The sequence below is a fragment of the Hylobates moloch genome, unplaced genomic scaffold (genome assembly GCF_009828535.3).
Source record: "Hylobates moloch isolate HMO894 unplaced genomic scaffold, HMol_V3 SCAFFOLD_15, whole genome shotgun sequence".
Classification (NCBI taxonomy): Eukaryota; Metazoa; Chordata; class Mammalia; order Primates; family Hylobatidae; genus Hylobates; species Hylobates moloch.
Genome location: NW_026652290.1, coordinates 74,940,864 through 74,958,833, shown reverse-complemented (window position 1 = coordinate 74,958,833; position 17,970 = coordinate 74,940,864). Strand labels below are relative to the sequence as shown.

At 35.1% G+C, this 17,970-nt stretch overlaps 1 protein-coding gene and 1 long non-coding RNA gene across 25 annotated transcripts in view; one reads left to right on the top strand and one right to left on the bottom strand.

The window, feature by feature from the left end:
* The window catches only part of NRXN1 (neurexin 1), a 1,136,507-nt gene that overhangs the window by 58,882 nt on the left and 1,059,655 nt on the right, over positions 1 to 17,970 (bottom strand). The window lies entirely within an intron of this gene.
* LOC131381411 (uncharacterized) lies at positions 1,605 to 3,757 on the top strand. Its single transcript, XR_009210159.1, has 2 exons — positions 1,605 to 1,802; positions 3,612 to 3,757. It is a non-coding gene; the product is annotated as an uncharacterized LOC131381411 (long non-coding RNA).

Sequence of the window (17,970 nt, the reverse complement as noted above, 5' to 3'; positions counted from 1 at the left end):
TCAAAAGACGTATGTCAGAAAGTAAACTCCAGGTGAGAGGAACTATAGCATAGGGAAATATTTTGGACTGTTTTCAGTTTTTAAGAGATGGGAAAAATAGAAGTGGTGGAAAATCCAAGCAGATTGTCTTAGTTTTTTGTTATTTTTCCTTTGCTCCTTATAATGGAAGCACTACTTTGCGACTATGGAGTACCATTAAATTCCTATTAACTATTAATTTAATATTTGCAAGTATGGATTAGAGATAAGAAGGAAATTAATATCCAAGTGAGTAAAATTCCACATAGTCATATATTGTTTGTTTGTTTTTTCTGCTACTGTATTCTTGTGGGTTTTGTTTTTCTTACACTGGTTGTTTATCTAGGTATATATGCTTTTTAAAAAGGAAACAGAAACAAAACATCCATGGCCCCAGGCAATCTTTTCATTAACATTATATCCTAAAAATTATTATGCTAATGTTAAAAATAAAGAAACTGGGACTCAGAGGGATTAAATAACATATATACCCATGAAGCTAGCAACTGAAAGTCTACGACTACATTTTGAATGTCCTCTCCAAATCAGAACTAGCGTTCTAGAATAGTTGTTCTTAAAGTTTATTATGCATAAGAACCAACAAGGCACACGTTAAACATCCAGATTTCTGGGTCCTTCCCTGGAGACTGATTCCCACTCTAACTTAGATGGATTCCAAGAGTCTGCATTGTTAACAAACATTCCATTTTCCATAGTTCAAGAACCTTGGGACCATACTGGAGTTTCAGCTTCGGAATTCTTCTTTAGGAAAAGCCAAATCAACAAGATTTCTAATGAATAGAAATGGTAAGCTTTAAAAAAATAAATAAAAAGGAAAGTTGGTAGGAGTAGTTGTTTACCAAGAGAGAAATTGGAACAGAGAATAGCTTCACAGCAGAGAGGAAAAATGCAGATGACTTAGAGCCATCCATTAAGGGATAGTTTCCCATAATGAATTAGATAAAGTACAAAGTATTTTAGTTGAAAATATTTTTGAGCAAGGAAGATTAATGTGCATAGAAGAAATGTACAAATCATAGCATTTAGAACAGGATGACCCTTTTGAACCTACAAATATGGCACTTGGCTGAATTGGTTCCTACCTCTACTGCTGCAATTAGAAACCATGAATGTGCAGATATACAGGCAATGTCATTTTGTATATGCTAGAAAATAATTTATTTTGAGAGGGGTTTTCATATGATGGGTTTCTAGACCTCTAGAGAGACGTAAAATTTCCTTTATAAGATGAGAACCTACTAAAGTCAGATGAAAACCTCCCCAATTGCTTGACAATAAATCTTCCCAGAGAAAAGTCCTCAGCCATTTCATGTGAAATGATGACTCATGAAAATGAAATAGTACACTGTACAGAAATCTTCTAATTGTAGTTTTCCTCCTAGCTGACTTCTAGGTTGGAAAGCTTAAGGTCAAAGATTAATGGTGCCAAAACATGCTAATTTTAGGCTAATCTCTACATTTCCTACTGCCAGTCTCTAACCAGTTTTTAAATTTTCTGAGCTTTTTGGCATGCTACGTATTTCTTTTACTTTGACAGAAGGATGGCATATTGTTCACTTTGATCCAACCTCAAGACCCAAAGGATAAGGTTAATAAGGAACTGAATCTTCCAGGACAATGCATTTTACCAAACAGCAGTCAGTGACTAAATATTTTTGGTAACTGATTGATGAAAGCATTAATCAAAAAACCATAGTCCATGGACAAGTCCATCAGAAGAAATTAAGGAAAATTGGAAAAAAGGAAGAATGAACAGTAGGGAGGTAAGAGGGCAAAGAACAAAAGGAAAAATGAACATAAAACCTTACATGTAGTTGAGGCACAACAATGGACTATACGAGAAACTTTGGCTTGTCAGTGAATATAGCTTGTCAGGCATTATCAAGTGTAAATCCTCTTCCTCCCCACTTTTCCCGCTCTTGATAATGAGCCAAACAATAATATTTTATGCAACAAGAATGACTTAAATAAGACACCTATGAAGAAGGCCACAGATGACTTCATAACCCTACACATATGTACATACAGAATCCACATAGAGTGAATGTTGCCTATTAACAAAACTGTGAAATCTGAGTTAGAAACAAAGCTCAGCTTGGACTGAGTATATAAAAAAATCAGTGAACAGAAGATATTTTCAAATGGACACTTATATAAATACAGCATTCCAGGGAAAATTCCAGCATCAGATGCACTTATTTCATGAAGACTCAATATTTTATAGCAATGGTTTTCCAAAGTTAAGTTGCTTAAGATCTTGGGTGCTTATTAAAAATGCAAAGTGTCTGGACCCACCCTGATCTACAGAATTATAATTTCCAGGGATGAGAGTGAAAATCTATATGTATAACATGTACTCCAGGTGATCCTGACGTAGGTTGTTTTAGACTTTATTTGAGATACACACTCTCCAATGTACATAAAGTCAAGAACCAGATTCTTCTCCAACCATCTCCTGCAGAAAGTCACACCAGCCTTGGACATGCCGGGTCATCCAATTCAATTATTAAACACAATGTCTTTCATTTGGAGAGACAGAAGATTGATAAATCTAGAAAAAGATTAGGAATGATGAGATGAATAGATTTCACGGAACAGGTTCGATTCAATTTGGGCCTTGAATGATGGTAGAGTTAATTATTTTGGCAAAGGCATTGAGGTATAAAATGTTTTTCTTTAAAACTGTTAGAATTTATTATTAAAATGATAAACTTCTTTATATTTTCAGCTGGAGGGCTTAGCAATGCTTCCAGCACATATGAAATCATCAATAACTCTTAGTTGAATTAGTAAATTACATGACCACAAAAAAGTAAATCTACTTAAAAAAAAATCACACAAAATCCCACCACCTTGACAAAACTTCACATGATTTTTGTTGATGATGCTGTTGTTTTGATTTTTATTTCAAATTCTTCTTCATTTCGTATTTGTATAATTTTAGTTATAGTAGTAAAGATATAATTTTCTTTGGTTTTATAAGTTAGATAATGGCACATACATTTTCCATCTTGATTTAGAATATTCATAATTATTCTAGTAGCAAAAGAATAAATCAAATTGATGTATTGTAATGTACATACCTATTCTGTGTTTTTTAGATAATAGACACATTTCTATTCTGCATTTCTGCTTTGTAAATAACAATTTTCTTCCTTTGTATTTTTTTCATAACATAAATGACCATAAATGAGATTACTGGACTAAAGACATAGTGTTTTTATAGATCTTGAAACAATCTGTCAAACTACTTTTCAAAAGACTTGTTCTAGTTTTCACATTGTCTCAAGTATGCTATGTTCTATAACATCTTTATTGGCATGAACATGCTGTCTTTTCTATCTGGGGACGCCCTTTTCCCATTTAAATAAAAAATTTTGGTAAACTCCCACACATTGTTTTGTACCAAGCTCAAATGCTATTCTTTCTTGCAGCCTTTCCAAATCCTCTAGGAAGAGTTAGTCATTATTTCCATTGTGTTTCCATAGTACTTTGTAATAACGCTATTTGGGGCACTTATTCAAATAGCTCTGTGTTTGTTATAGTTTGTGTATTTCTTTTCTTTTTCCTAGATTATTAGCAACTCAAGGGATGAACTGCTGTCCACTTCATCTTTGGAACGTCAGCTTCTAGCACAGGGGCTGGTTATATTAGACATTCAATAAATGCTTGTTAAGCAAATGAGGAATAAATGAATAAATGTCAATGTGATACTCAAGTCAAAATCTGTGGCTGTATGTTGGGTAAAAATGCTTTCTTTCCTTAAGTCTTTTATAGGTCACTTAGTACCTATACTAAGGTATAGGAACATTTATATTTTTATAGGTCTTTTAAATTATATTTTTATATTTTTTACATTTATATATTTTGTAGGTCTACATTTTTAATACCTTTGCTGATGACTTTCAGGCTTAGACAGCACAATTCTGTGATATGCTGTGAATCAGATCTTTGAGTCCTTTAGATAATGACTTTTAGGTATTCTGGAATCAGAAAATGTCTCTTTCTAGTTCATACAGGAAGAACTTTTATTAATTAAGTGTTAGGACTAGTAAATAGGATTATAAATCACCTGTGGAGAACACAGCATGTAGATGGCCCCACTGTAGATGGAATAAATGTTTTAAAATAATTGCTGATAAACTATTTAACAAAATATAATCAATAATTATTCTAACATATATCACTGTGCATTTTGTCACATTTTTACATATATTCTCTCATTTTATCTTTACCAAAACTGGTAAGAAATACAAAGACTGGACACTATGACTCCTTCCTGTACTTTGGGAGGCTGAGGCAGGAGGATTACTTGAGGCCAATAGTTTGAGACCAGCCTGGGCAATATAGTGAGGTCTCATTTCTACTAAAATTAAAAAAAAAAATTAGCTGGGTGTGGTAATGCAGCAACTGTCGTCTCAGCTACTCTGGAAGCTGAAGTGGGAAGATCACTTGAGCCTAAGAGGCCAAGGCTGCAGTGAGCTGTGATCATGGCACTACTCTCCAGTGTGGTCAATAGAGTGAGACCTGGTTTCAAAAAATTAAGAAAAAAAAATCAGAAAAAGCAAATACAGACAAAGCAAGTACCTCATAAATGTAATTTGAAAGACAAGTAATCTAACACACAGAAATGTAGCTAGCAAGTGGAAAAATCAGAACCAGAATTCACATATTTTAAGCCACACTGTAGCCTTCATTCTAGTAAAATCACTAGAGCCAACTGAATTTTGCTAATTTCAAACTGAAAAAATGAGATCTGACGTCGTATAAACTAAACAGGTGTTTTAAAAACAAACAGAAACTTCTCTAGCAATAAAAACTTTTTTTCCAAAATAATGCTTATGAATAATTCAATATAAAAAACAGTATCAGAGGACTCATATTGAAGTGAGTGGCCAGTGAAGGGGGGCTCCTTTCTCTCCTCTTTTATGGCTCTTGGTAGTTCCTAGAGCTTGCACTCAGGAAAGCACTGTATTGGGCCATTTCTTTACTTAGTCATTCAGTCATTAATACATCTTACAGCCTAACTAGGTACAAAGAATTGTGGGAAAGATAAATATAAGACAAAGGTCTTTGAGAATACACACACACACACACACACACACACACGATAGTGTATTATAAATGCCACAGAAGTTATATTGCATAGTAGTAAGCATTCTGAAAGTTCAGAGAAGAATGACGTCTAGTCCCATGCCCTGGATTGAGTTCCACATGTCCACCTAAGGACACACAGATTTTGTTTCTTATTTGGTGACTTGGTACAAACCATTTAATCTGCCTGTTTGGGCATCCTTTCCTGAGAAATAAAAGTGATCAATGTTGCCAATCCAACGCATGTAATATGTGACGATAGGGAGATAATAACTTAGTGGAGAGAATGGGGCAGTGAAATCAGACAGATCTGGTTTTACGGCTTTGGCACTTAGATTTAGCTAGCTAGTCCAACTTCTCTAAGTCACAGCTGTTTCACCCGTAAAATGAGAGTAACAGCAATATATACCTTTTGAAAATTTCCATAAGGTATCAATAAGATAAAATATAACACCTATTAGGGAAACTAGCATAGATTCAATGGTCAATAAATAGCAGAAATCCTTATTAACTATTAAGATGAAGAAGTTACATCTAGGATTTGCATAGACTATTTCGATTCTATGATTCAATAAATTTTATTTTTGACATAACTCATTCACCATGGAAGAAATTAGTGTTCTATATTTAATGAAGACCAAAGGCTTTGGCTTGGTAAATACTATTCTTAGAATTTTCCTCCTTTTCAAACTGTATAGATTCATGTGAAGCCTGGAAAAGACGCTATGTTTTATTTTGCAATGCACTAGATTTTGCTTGCACTCTTTAGAAAATGTTAGGCTTTATTTCAGTCGTCATTTGTGCGTAAACTCTAGTCAGATCAAGCAAAAACAATGAAGTCATTAGTGTGCATTGAGTTTAGTCACTTCTTTAAATGCTACATTAATTGCTTTAGAGATTCTCTACTTCCACTGTGACAAGCAAGACAAATGGAGTTTACCTGCAGGACACACCACCAGTCACCTTCCCAGCAAGCTGGCTACAACCTCACCTGCTCCTTTTCACTTAAGAAGGCATATTGTCATGCAAATGAGTGAGAATGATAACACAGACAAAATCTTGAATCTACATTGCTTGATATTTACAACAAAAAAAATATTCACTCACTTTGGAAGTTAAACCATTATTAGTAATACTGACAACACATTTCACATTCAATGGGGCCATACCAATATGTAACAATTTATGGTACAGAATCACTTCATGGTATGACCCAAGGAAATGCACTTCATTTGTGGAATAATTAAAAGTCCATCCTTTCTGTGAAGAAAACACTTTACACTCTAAAGACCACTATCATGAATAAAAAAAATCCATTATCACAGATTGTAGACAACCTAAAAGAATGTTAACTTAATAATATGTAACTTCCATCTAAATGAAGTGATAAATTGGCCAGAAACTCAGATGCCACAGGGCACATATGTTACATAAATAATCACATAAATAATCTAGCATTTCTCTAAAGCAGCGATTCTCAATTTTGGTATTAGATCTTATTTTCACTGTTAAAAAATAATTGAAAACTCCAAAGACATACATATGGTTTATGTAGATTACATATGTGGATATTTACTCTGTTATAAATTAAAGGTGATAAAAGTTAAATATTTAACTCATTTAAAAATAACAATAAACCCATTAACATAAATTTAAAAAGGAACTACATTTTTAAAAACATACATTTTAAAGAAAATAATACTGTTTTACATTTTTGTAGATCTTTTCAATATCTTTTAAATTAGAAGACTGGGGCTCATATTTGCTTCTGCATTCAATCTACTGCAATATTTCCTGTCATGTAGTCTCTAAAAAATTCCACTGTATCCTTATGAAACAATGAGAATAAAAAGGGTAAATAAAGTTTTTTCTTTTTTTGTTGACATATAATAACTACATATTAATGAGACACAGAGTGATATTTTGATACATGCATACAACATGTAATAATCAAATAAGTGTAATTAGCATATCCACAATTTCACACATTTATCACGTCTTTGTTTTGGGAACATTCAAAGTCCTCCCTTCTAGCTTTTTGAAAATATACATTAGGTTGGGCATGGTCGCTCACACCTGTAATTTCAGCATTTTGGGAGGCCAAGGCAGGTGGATTGCTTGAGCCCAGGAGTTTGAGACCAGCCTGGGCAACATGGCAAAACCCCATCTCTACAAAAAATACAAAAATTTAGCCAGGTGGGGTGGTGCACACCTGTAGTTCCAGTTACTTGGGAGGCTGAAGTGGGAGGACCACCTGAGCTGGGTAGGTTGAGGCTGCAGTGAGCCACTGCATTCCAGCTTGGGTGACAAGAGTGAGAAAAAAAAAGAAAATATACATTATTATTAACCATATTTACCCTACAGTGCTATAGAACACTAGCACTTATTCCCCCTTATTTAACTGTAATTTTGTATATGTTAGCCAACTTCTCCCTATTCTCACTTCCCCCTTTACCTTTCCCAGCCTACAATTCTGCTCTCCATTTCAATGAGCTAAACTTCTCTTAGCTCCCACATATGAGTGAGAACATGCAGTAAAATTTTAGTATTATTTTGAAAATAATTTTGACCTCACTGAAAAGGTCTTAACCACATTCCTTTTCCCTGTCCTCACCCTTGGCCTCCCAAGACTTCTAGACGATATTTTGAGAAACACTGCTCTAATGTTTTTATAACATTTAGAGCATACATTATTTATTATTTTTTGTGTCTAATTTACATACATGTCCTATTTTTGTTTCCCTATTTGAAATTTTCCTGATGGAGATCATCATCACAAACCTTAGGTATCACTTTACAGCATGTGGTAAGCCTGCCTGGAACCACAGTATACCTCAACATGTAATATTGATTAATTGACCCATTGGTAGATTGAAGTCCATAGTGTCTTATGGTCCCTTTAATGACCTTTAAAATACGTGACACAGCAGTATTTGTAGAGTTAGTCAAATTTTGAGCCCATTATGTCAACATTCTACCTAAATAGAAGGATGAGCTAATCATACCTAAATTTATTCTAGATGAAACAAAGTTTTTTTTTTTTTTTGCATCAGCTGTGACTTTTAGAATAGAAACTAGAATTCTAGAGAAGTTATTGTTATACATTTTTTTCCTATAAAATTTATCCTAACATATTAGGCAGTATTTTAAGGTCTAATCAATTTATGTATTTGGTTGTAATTTCACAATTACAAAACAATTGAAAGCAAAAATATGAAAATAATTATCAGTTTGAATTGATTAGAAGCTATAGTTTCCTATGTCTATGAGTGGAACAAAAAAAGTAACAAATATTATTTTTATGTGTTCTACTGCCAAATCAGATCCTTTGAAAGGCACTCACTTAGTAACTTGGAAATGAAACATTTATACATTCATCCCTGCTAAATTGCTGCAAAATGTGATCGTTGGGAAAATATATATTAAAGAGTGAAACGTCCTCCTAAATTAAAGGTTTTCTTACATAATAAATAATTTCTTTGACTCTTTGAAAATGGTTCTATTATCTCCTAATCTAGGAAACCCAGAGAAAGACTTAGTGTCTGCCATTACCTTGGTAATCAGGTAACTATTTTGACTATTCTATCAGGAAAAAAAAAAAAAAAAACAAAAACGTATATACTGAAAAGAAGGCTCTTTCCTACTAGAATCTGGGTAAACAAAATAGCTGCTAGACTGGGAAACAAAAAGAGGGGTCACAGATCTGAGTTGACTCTTCCTTTGTCATGAGTCATAGGACACCAGATATACTAGTTGTCTTTTGCTTTCAGAAGAGGTTTACATTACCTAAACTCATGGCTGAATCCCAAATACATGGCCAGAAGACTTAGTGACTTAGTAACAGAGTTATCTTAGACATTTTACCCTCCTTAAACTAATTTTGGTCTTGACACAGTTAACTATTAAAAGAAAAAAAAAAAAGCCCTGAAGCCTGCCTATTGACCTGTGAGCACTAAGAATGAATTGAATTATCACCGTACAAATAAATTTGGGAAGCAAGATAATGGGAGGGAAAAGAGATGATTAATATTTGAACTGTAAACCATATATGTCTGAAATTTAATTATTAACAAATGTGCATTGATGCAATTATGTACCATTACATAGCAGAGTTAAGAAATCTAAATTAACTAAATTGCAAATGCTATAACTAAACTTATAACAAGTTATTTTAAAAATTAAAACTCTCATCAGTTGAAAACGATATCCAACAGAAATCAGGCAGGACTTTCTACCACCTGTTCATATGCATGTACAGTGGGAATCCGAAGCATTGACCAGCACAATGTGGCAGCCAGACTCTAGATTTTTCCATTTGAGTTCTGAGTAACTGTAAATGTATGCTATTTTAAGCTTATGAATGCTAAGATTGTTTAATTCTTAATAAGCTGATAGGTAGCCCTTAATTGCACGATGAAAATCCAAGTCCAGTGGCTTGTGTGCCACTTGCCTATGAAAAGCAAATAAAGGACTTACATTTCTGGTTCAGGTTGTAATCCACCAAGTGAAAACTTGGGGTCTTGAAGCTAAGGATCTTTACTTGAAAATCACTGTTTTATAGCTTATTAAATTTCCATGTCAAAAATATCAAAGAAGTCATTCAACAAACATGTATCGGGTCTACTAAGTGGCAGGTCTATTTAAGACTCTGCAGATGCAGTAGTAGCAAATGTGATAATAAGGCTCTAAGTGAATTCATCTTCTGTTTGAAGAAAGTCAGAAAACCAACAGCCAACCAACAAACCGGTCAATGCCCTCCAAGGAAAGACCATGAGGAGCATACCTTTACTTGAACAAGTGAATTTATTAGTTGTTGTAGCAAGGAAGAACACACACCATAGGGAGCCATGAAGTATCTTAGTAAGATACTAAGTAAGGGCATTAGTAAAGGCTTATTAAAAAGAATTCAGGCTTATTAGGTGATTCTGGGGAGGGTTTAAGGAAACAGGACTTTGTTCTGTATTCGATGCTGCCAGAAAGCAGAAGCAATTCTAGGATTGGACAGCTCAATAAATCTTATCTATAGCAAGAGCAGACTAGAGTGAGAATAAAGTTATGATTGGTAGGAAAGTAGTATTCAACTTAACCAATAAGATGGTTTAACATTTTGTGGGTTATATAGTGACATCAATTTTTATCTGTTTTTAAATGAAATAACGACATAGCATTATTTTCACTCACTTTATTATGGTCTTAGAGTGACTGTGTTTCATGTTGGTACTCTATGAAGTTATTTCTCTCTAATGGGTGAACAATATCGTCTACCTGTGGGCTCCGGGCCAGCTTCTAACAATGCTGAGGCCTCACTTATGGATTAGATCAGTTCCCAGACAACAGGGGCTACTTTTCCCTTTCATTCATGCAAACAGCCAAGCAATAAATTAAAAAAAAAAAACTATCAAAGAGTGATAGAACATAGTAAAAGGGATGGCCCTTTATACTGGGTGTTCAGGGAAAGGCTCTTAGATTTCAACAATCAGAAGGAGCCAGCATATGACTACAGGGGGAAAAACATTTCTGTCCCAGTAAATAACTACTGCTAAGGCCCTAAGATAAGAAAGAGTCTGAGCATCAACAGAAAGACAGTGTGATCTAAGAATGATCTAAGAGCACAGCGAGGAAAGACAAAAGGAAGGAGGGAGAGCGAGGTGGCCAGATGGAAGTTGTGTAGGGTAGGTAGGGTACTGTGACTTTATTCTATATATGACAGGAAATCATTGAAGGTTGTAAGAGCAGAATAATGACATAATTTTATTTATATATTTAAAAGATCATCCTATATGTTCCATGGAGAAGCAGAGATGTGAGTCAGGGGGTTTTGCAGTTTAGGCAAGAGATAATAGTGGCTTGCCACAGGTGTTGGTGGTGGAGAAGGCAGAGCTGACTCTTCTGAAGTCAGTGTTCATAAGACTTACTGATATGTTAATTTGGGAAGTGAAGAGCAGGAAGAAATGAGTGAAAGATGATCTTAATAGTTACTTGGTTCTTAATGTCAGTGATAATCTTATTCATCATGTTATTCCTAATACCTGATTCACAGAGGGCACTAGACATAGAATGAGAGAATACCTTTTGTAGCTAATGTTGGCACTATTAGCAGGCTTCAAAAGTATCTGCATTTATTAAGCTCCAGTTGGGGTTTGGTTCCTAACTTCTTCTATTGATTTGCAGTTAACTCAGTGGTGGTAGCAAGGTACAAAATACCCCAGGACTACACAGAACAACACAATCAAGGTAGAATTGACACAAATAACTCCTAAGTAAATGTTTCCTACATCTAGAGTAAATAATTTACTAAACATGCTTAAAATAAATAAATTTGGCAAAAATTAAAATAAACAGAAAACTTCCTCAACTTGATGAAGAACATTTTTAAAAACTTATGACTAACATCATACGTAATAGTGAGAAACTTGACAGTTCTCCACTAAGATTAGAAACAAGACAAGGATATCCCCCTTTCACCAATTGTTTCAACATCATACTGGAATTACTAGCTAATGCAATAAGACAAGAAAAAAAATAGTAGGAATACAGATTCAGAAAGAAGAAATAAAACTATCTTTGCTTGCAGGTGACACAATTGTGTATGCAGAACATCCGAAAGAATCAGAAAAAACTCCTGGAACTAGTAAATGATTATTGCAAGGTCACAAGATACAAGTTTAATATATAAAAGTTAATCTCTTTCATATATACCAACACTGAACAAGTAATATTCAAAATAAAAATAAAAAACATAATAACATTTACATTAGCACCCCCCCCAAATGAAATACATAGATGTAAATCAAACAAAATATCTAAAAAAAAAGTAGTTTTCTTCTATATAAGGAGAACTACAAAACCTTGAGGAATGAAATCAAATAAGTAAATAATGAATAGAACTAAATAAATGGATATTTCGTGTTCATGAGACGAAAGACTTAATATTGTCAAAATGTCAGTTCTTCCCAACTTGATTTATAGCTTCAATGCAATCCCAATCAAACTCCTGGCAAGTTATTTTGTAGATGTTGACAAACTGATTCTAAAGCTTATATGGAGAGGCAAAAGACCTGGAATGGCTAACAAAATATTGAATGAGACGAACAAAGTTGAAGAACTGACATCATCTAAAGTCAAGCCTTACTATAAAGTTACAGTATTCAAGACACTGTGGTATTAATGAAGGAACAGGCAAATAGATTAGTGGAATAGAAGAACCCAGAAACAGACCTACATAAATATAATCAACTGATCTTTGATATAGAGCAAAGGTAATATACTAAAGCAAAGATAGTCTTTTCAACAAACGGTGCTAGAACAACTAGACATCCATATAAAAAATAATTTAGAGACAGACAATTGACAAACATTAACTCAAAATGGATCAAACCCTTGAGTGTAAAATGAAAAACCATAAAACTCTTAGAGGACAACACAGGAGAAAAACCTAGATGACCTTGGTTATGGCACTGACTTTTTAGATACAAAACCAAAGGATGATCCATGATAGAAATGATTAATAAGCTGTACATCATTAAAATAATAAAAAAAAAAACTTTTGGACTGGGTGCAGTGGCTCATGACTGTAATCCCAGCACTTCGGGAGGCCAAGGTGGGTGGCTCATGAGGTCAGGAAATTGAGACCATCCTGGCCAACATGGTGAAACCCCGTCTCTACTAAAATACAAAAAAAAAAAAAAAAAAAAAACCCAAACAAACAAACAAACAAAAAACCAATTAGCCAGGCATGGTGGTGCATGCCTATAGTCCCAGCTAGTCGGGAGGCTGAGGCAGGGAAATTGATTGAACTTGGGATGCGGAGGTTGCAGTGAGCCCTTCCTGCCTAGCAACAGAGTGAGACTGTCTCAAAAAAGAAAAACAAACAAAACAACAACAATACTTCTGTTCTCTGAAAAACTCTGTTAAGAAAATGAGAAGACAAGCCACAGACTAGCAAAAAATACTTGCAAAAGACCTATCTGATAAAAGACTGTGATCCAAAATATACAAAGAACTCGTAAAACTCAACAATGATAAAACAAAAAAAAAGGGGGCAAAATCTTAATAGACACCTGACCAAAAAGAGATATAGATGGCAATTGAGCACGAAAGATGCTCCACATAATACGCCATCAGGGAAATGAAAATTAAAACAAAAATAAGATATCATTACATGCCTATTAGAATGACCAAAATCTTGAACGCTGACAACACCAAACGCTGGCAAGGATGTCAAGCAACAGGAATGCTCATTCATTGCTAGTAGAAATGCACAATTTCACAGCCATTTTGGAAGAGAGTTTGGCAGTTTCTAACAAAGCTAAACATACTTTTACCGTACAATCCAGCAATCACTCTGCTTGGTATTTACTCCCAAAAGTTGAAAGCTTATGTTCACACAAAAACCTGCACAGAGATGTTTATAGTGGCTTTATTTATAATTGCCAAAACTTGGAACCAACCAAGGTGTACTTCAGTAAGTAAACAGGTAAATAAATGGTGGTACACCCAGATAATGGAATATTATTATTTTAAAAAATGAGTTATTGAACCATAAAAAGACACAGAGGAATCTTAAATGCATATTACTAAGTGAAAGAAGCCAATATAAAAAGGCAATAATATGGTATAATTCCAACCATATGACATTCTAGAAGAAGCAAAACTACAGAGACAGTATAAAGTTCACTGGTTGCTAGGGGTTTTATGGATAGGATGAATAGGCACAGCATAGAGGATTTTTAGGTCTGTGAAAATACTCTGTATGACACTATAATAATAGATCCATGCCATGACATATTTGCCCAGATCCACCGAATGTACAACATTCATGTAAACTCTGGCCTTTGGTTGATTATGATGTGTCCATGCAGGCTCACCAACTGTAACAAATGCACTACTCTAATGGAGGGTGTTGATAACGATGGAGGCTATCCGTGTGTGGGGGCAGGGAGTATAAAGGAAACCTCTACCTTCCTCTTAATTTTGCTGTGAGCCTAAAACTGCCCTAAAAATTGTCTTTTGAGAAATTAAAATACATTTAGAAATCATGGAAAAAATAGAAAAAGATAAGGCAATTGCTCATTATAGCAGATAAAAAATCCAAAGCTTCTGAATTCTGTCCCAAAATACCCTCAATAGGGTGTCCACCTTTACCTCATTAACTTATTTGAATGGTACATTTGTATCTCTTGAAGAACTTTTAGAAGAACTGGCTGTGGTGATGTTTTCTGCCTTCTGTCAACCTTTCAAAGTCACATGCCCATCAGACGGCATTCTCAAATTTCCTGCCCTGTACCCCAAGAGAACTGTCCCCAGGAACAATACAGAAACTGAATAACTAATTATAGTCAATAAACCACTGCTTCAGAATCACACTGGGGATCCTCTGTTTTCCTTCACAAGCGGAGTCTCTCAGGAAGCAGTAATGAAGCATAGTACGGGGGCACTTCTCCTTAATGCCTATGAAGACTCATAACTGGAACCCAAACTTGCTCTTCAATGTGTTGATGACTCTGCAGACAAATCTGGGCTTCTCTGGTGTGCTTTCTTATTGTGGAAACCAACAGGTCAAAATATTAATATGTGCAGGCAGAAATAGGTGTAGAATATAAGCAAGAGGCCTCTTTCTTTCTCTATTGGTATGTTTGAAGCAATACGGCTAATAGACAAATCCAGTATGTTTTAGAGGTTTAGTTTAGGAAATTCCTTATAAGGCATTAAAGGAGTAGTTTTAATTCACAGATAATATGACACTCAGATACAATGCCAGATATCCAAAATAATTTATTGCATTCTACACACATAGATTCTTGAAGATTAGAGTATATTTAAACTACACTGGTAAGAGTTGTTGGGAAAAATACAAGTATCTCAGAGATCACATGGTCACAACCTACCTATAAGGACCTCAAGCCATGTAAAAACATCACAGCTGAGGGAACTACTTCAAGGAAACAAAGACAGAACATGGTCATCCTAAACTCCAGAGGCAAACTTACAGCCATTAAGTAAGCCATTAAATAGACTTCTTTGGCCAGTCATACTCATTCATTCTCATTCAAAATAATTACTTGATGATACAGTCAAACCAGAAAGTATTCTGCTTTTTGTAAGGCAAAAGGTGAGAGTGAATTTCCAGAAGTTAATAAACAGGTTAGCAGTTTTCTTCCACTTTGCTCATAACATCATAGAAAAATCACTGAAGTGTGAGAAACAGGATTCTGTCACACCAATGCCTCACATCCCATGCTGCGAGAGAATGAAATATCGACAATTTAGGTGTAATACTCATAATTTCACCCAACTCAAAGGAATGACTGAAACACTCCTTGATAACGAGAAAACACCTGAGGAAGGGAGAGAAAATAATCAGTCTCTCCAATCTTCTTTGCACCTTTCGATTTCATATAGCTAAGGATACACATTTCTCACAGTGATTGAAGAGGGTGGCAACATCTGTCAAATCTGTAGAGTCAAGACATGAAACTCAATTTTAAATTCTCAGTAGAGGAGAAAAATGAGAGAAAGGTAACTTGTAATTTCTTCCAATTAGACATACAGGAATAACTAATTGAAATGAATGTTTTATAAAAAACCTTCTTTTACTTTCTAAAAACTGAATTTCTACATTTTAATAACATTGTCATGTGTAATTATGGGGTGCTGAAATTTTGTTTCCTCTTTTCTGAGCCCTAAGTTTGCCTTCTGAGAGAAAATCTTTAAAATGTAGTCATATTTTAAAAAGTGGTAAAACCTACTACTGTTCATATCATTTTCAACCATCAGTAGACCTTAAAGATAGGAAAAGGGGCCAGGTGCAGTGGCTCATGCCTCTAATCCTAGCACTTTGGGAGGCGGAGGCGGGTGGATCATGAGGTCAGGAGATCGAGACCATCCTGGCTAACATGGTGAAACCCCACCTCTACTAAAAATACAAAAAATGAGCCCGCCATGGTGGTGGGCACCTGTAGTCCCAGCTACTTGGGAGGCTGAGGCAGGAGAATTGCATGAACCTGGCAGGCGGAGCTTGCAGTGAGCGGAGATCCCGCCACTGCACTCCAGCCTGGGCAACAGAGCGAGACTCCATAAAAAAAAAAAAAAAAAAAAAAAAGATAGGAAAAGAAAGAAAATAGCCTGTATTTCAAGTATGGAAAGCACCATGCTGGATAGTAAAAAAAAAGGATTTAGAGAGCCTGAGTGTATGCCCCTTGGGTCTCATGACTCTGCCAAAATGACAGGGTGATTTCCAGAAATTCATTAATCTTTTCAATGAATATTACTGGGCATCCACAGTGAGCAGTGATCTGCACAGGAAGCTGGGAGTGCGGTGGGGTGAGTATGATGTACAATGATAAATGAGACACAGAAAATGCCTTTGAGGACCTTATGGTCTAGAAGGGGAGAACACATACTTTCTCCTACCTTGTATTAAAATTATTTGTGTGAGAGTCCTGAGAAGTAGGAAAAGGTATTATGAAAGTTCATAGAGGTAAAAAATTAATTCTTACAGGGAGGAATTGCAGAAGTAGAAATAACTGACTTTGCCTGGAAGGATGAAAAATCTCAGGACATGTAAAGAAGGTAGAAGAACATTTTCTTTGAAAGGGATGGGATAAGCAAGGACATTAAAAAGCGAGCATGATGTACCCACAAATCATTAAGTTCACCTGAATCAAGAGGAGGACAGGAATGGAAAGGCAGATTGGGGATTTACATAGTATGGTAGGCTAAATCCATCTACTTTCTAATCTCTGGAATTTTTAAATAAGTTAACTGACATGGCAAAGTCTTTGTAGGTATAATTAAGACTCTTGAGTTGGAGATATTATCCTGGATTGTCTGGTGGGCCCAGTGTAATGACAAGGGTCCTTACAAGTGAAAGAATCAGGCAAAAGAATCAGAGTCAGAGAGAGAGCTATACTAATGGAAGCAGGGATCAGAGTGATGCAAGGAAGGGGCCATAAACTGAGGAATGCAGGTGGCTTCTAGAAAATGGAAAAGACAAGGTAACATATTCTTCCCTAAAGCCTCCAGAAGGAATGCAGCTGCCCTGCCCATCCATGCTAGGCTTCCAACCTCTAGAACTGTAAGCAAATTTATTTGTGCTGCTTTAAGCCACTATATTTTTGGTAATTTGTTACAGCAACAGGACACAGATACAGAGTGGAATGTTTTGAATATACTACATCTTAGTCCCAATAATTATTTATCCATTCTCTCTTGGTGTACCACAACTTTTACTTATTATTTCACAACAACACTTACGTTGTATTTTTTATTTTTAAAAATATATTTGCCTGTCTGCTTCCTTTGAGTTATAAAGAAGGTGAAAGTGCTACTAACAGAATACAGAAAACCCACAAAGAGAAAAAGACTTAAAACCAAGATGCTGAAATCTTTTTCGAATACAGTAGGTTTGAAATGCCAATGGGTCAACACGGTGGGTGGACAGTTGGAGATGGAAGTTCATGCCTCCTGTTCGAAGATAAGAGTGCATATCTCTCGGAAGCAATTACAAAAATTTATTACAGCTCATAAAAGAGAATCATTTGAAGTGTGACTATTGACCATTGGGAAAATTTAAATAGTATGTATTCATGAGAAGGGAATTATTTAATCAGGGTATTTTGACATAGGTTGCCGGAAGAAGTGATTTTACATTAAGTATTATTAGCTAAAAAATTATCATTTTAACTAGCTTGTGATTACCTATAAGCAAGGCGTAAGGCAATCTACTAGAGATGAATTCATGAATGGAGAAAAAGACCTTTTAAAGAAAAGTATATCATCTACAAGTTCTTTGCTTTTTGAAATATCTCTAGCGGGACATTAATCCCTCAACTTCAC